The sequence below is a fragment of a genome, unplaced genomic scaffold (genome assembly GCF_019419815.1).
Source record: "Pyrus x bretschneideri cultivar Hongxiangsu unplaced genomic scaffold, Pyrus_bretschneideri_v1 Contig1, whole genome shotgun sequence".
NCBI lineage: Eukaryota > Viridiplantae > Streptophyta > Magnoliopsida > Rosales > Rosaceae > Pyrus > Pyrus x bretschneideri.
The window spans coordinates 9,915,991-9,918,057 of record NW_025999390.1 but is presented as its reverse complement, the minus strand read 5'-3'; the positions used below and the strand labels follow the sequence as shown (position 1 = coordinate 9,918,057).

Here is a 2,067-nt window from a genome sequence, read left to right as displayed (position 1 = left end):
ATGCTGAGACGAAAGCCAACCAAGATCGAACTCAAAATCGAAGACAAAGACGAACTCGAAAAAGCTCGCAAGCAGCGCGCCGCCGCCACCTCCATCACCACAACCACCGCCGCCACTACTCTCCTCCACCACGTCGACCGCGCCAAAGACCCCTCCTCCAAAACGCACCGTATCGGGCTTCCTCAGTAATCGAATTTCGAACGCCTCCAAATATCTTTACTGTCTCAAATCCCCAAAGCTCTGATGGAAGTGGAGGTCAAGCTCCGGCTCCTGGACGCCGCCGCCCACCGCCAAGTCACCACCCTCTTGGCGCCGTTCCTCGTCGCCACACCGCCAGGAGAATCTCTTCTTCGACGGCTCCAAAGCCTAGCTCGCGGCGCGCCGGGCTGTCCTCCGGCTACGATTCTCCGACAGGAGCCCTCTCTGTGCCGTGACGCTCAAGGCGCGGGCAGTGGTGGTGGCAGTGGTGGTCCAAGGCGTCAGCCGAGTTGAGGAGGACGAGGAGGACCTCGACCATTCGATCGGGCGGGCCTGCGCTGCCGAGCCAGAGAAGCTGATGACGGCGGAGTCTAGGGTTCTGAGGAGGGTGAGAGAGGAATTTGGGGTTTTAGGGTTTGTGGGATTGGGAGGGTTCAGGAATGTGAGGGATGTGTATGATTGGAAAGGCTTGAAAATGGAGGTGGATGAGACTAAGTATGATTTTGGTACTTGTTATGAGATTGAGTGTGAGAGTGCTGACTCTGAAGGAGTCAAGGTGGTGCTTGAAGACTTCTTGAAGGAAAATGGGGTTCGGTATTCGTACTCAGAAGTATCAAAGTTTGCAATTTTTCGAGCTGGGAAGCTGCCCGTTACTGAATGAATGTGGTAAGTTTTGTGATTGAATTGTATTTGGAAATTTCTGTACTTTCCTGATTGAATGCTTTTTGAAGTTAACTTACAATGTGGGTTTATGAGGAATTCTGATTGCAATAGATTTGAACTTGGTGAATTTGTGGTAGAATCATGTGTGTATGTTTATTATTGTGATGGCATGGATTTTTATGTGATTCAAGGTTGTGTGGATATGGCGGAATATGCAATTTTGTGTCGATTCTATGTCTTTAAAATCCTGATATTGCTTCTTTTCCAATCAGTTAAGTAAAGATCAAGTTAATGCACCATTAGTTTCACCGCTTTAATTCGGGTATGATCATTTCACTGTTGAGTCTTTAAGTTTTCTATCAACGGGCCCTTACATCCTGCACATCTCCGTTGCTGGACTCTTCAGTTTCAGTGAACCTAGCATTGTTTGTTTCAAAGATCCTTGGACACAATGTCGGTGAGAAGAACCTGTAACCCTCTAATCTCTTTGGAAAATCAACAAAATGACCACTGATTGTTCTCGGGTCAAGCTTTCTTTCTGCTGGGTTATACATTTTGGCACGAGCCTTGCAGCCCCATACATGAAGGTGGTCCAATCATTTATCCTAGAAGGCCATAGCTCAAATGGAGTTTTGTTTACTGATTTACTTGGCACTCGGTTTGATATATAGATGGCCATCTTGAGTGCCTCTTCCCACAAGAACATTGGAAAACTTGTTCTACTCATCATGCACCTAACCATTTCTTTCATTGTCCTATTCTTCTCTCGGCCATCCCATTTTGTTGTGGTGTTTCAGGAGTAGTATATTGAGCTTAAATCCCATTTTTGCCATTAGACCCTTTTGGTGCCCTTTCTCAGTAAACCTGCCATAATACTCTCCGCCACGGTCTTACCTCAAGATTTTAATTGACATTTCTAGTTGTTTTTCCGCTTCATTTTTAAAAGTTTTAAAACAACCAAACACTTGATGTTTCTCGGATATAAGGTAAATAAAAGCATACTGTGAAAAATCATCAATAGAAGTCACAAAATAGGCAATTTTGCAAATTGTTTGTGTAGGGAAATGGCCACAAACAAATACCAAGCAAATGATTGCGATTATTTTTCTTGAAAATTCTTACGCTTTCATCAACAATGATAAAATTGTAACCGGTCTTTACAAACCAGGAAGCGAAATTTAACTTCTTGTCCAAGAACAATAATTC

The 2,067-nt window shown here is 44.6% G+C and overlaps 1 pseudogene; it reads left to right on the top strand.

Moving 5' to 3' along the window:
• On the top strand, nt 1-988 carry LOC108865825 (annotated as a pseudogene).
• Nucleotides 989-2,067: the final 1,079 nt, after the last annotated feature.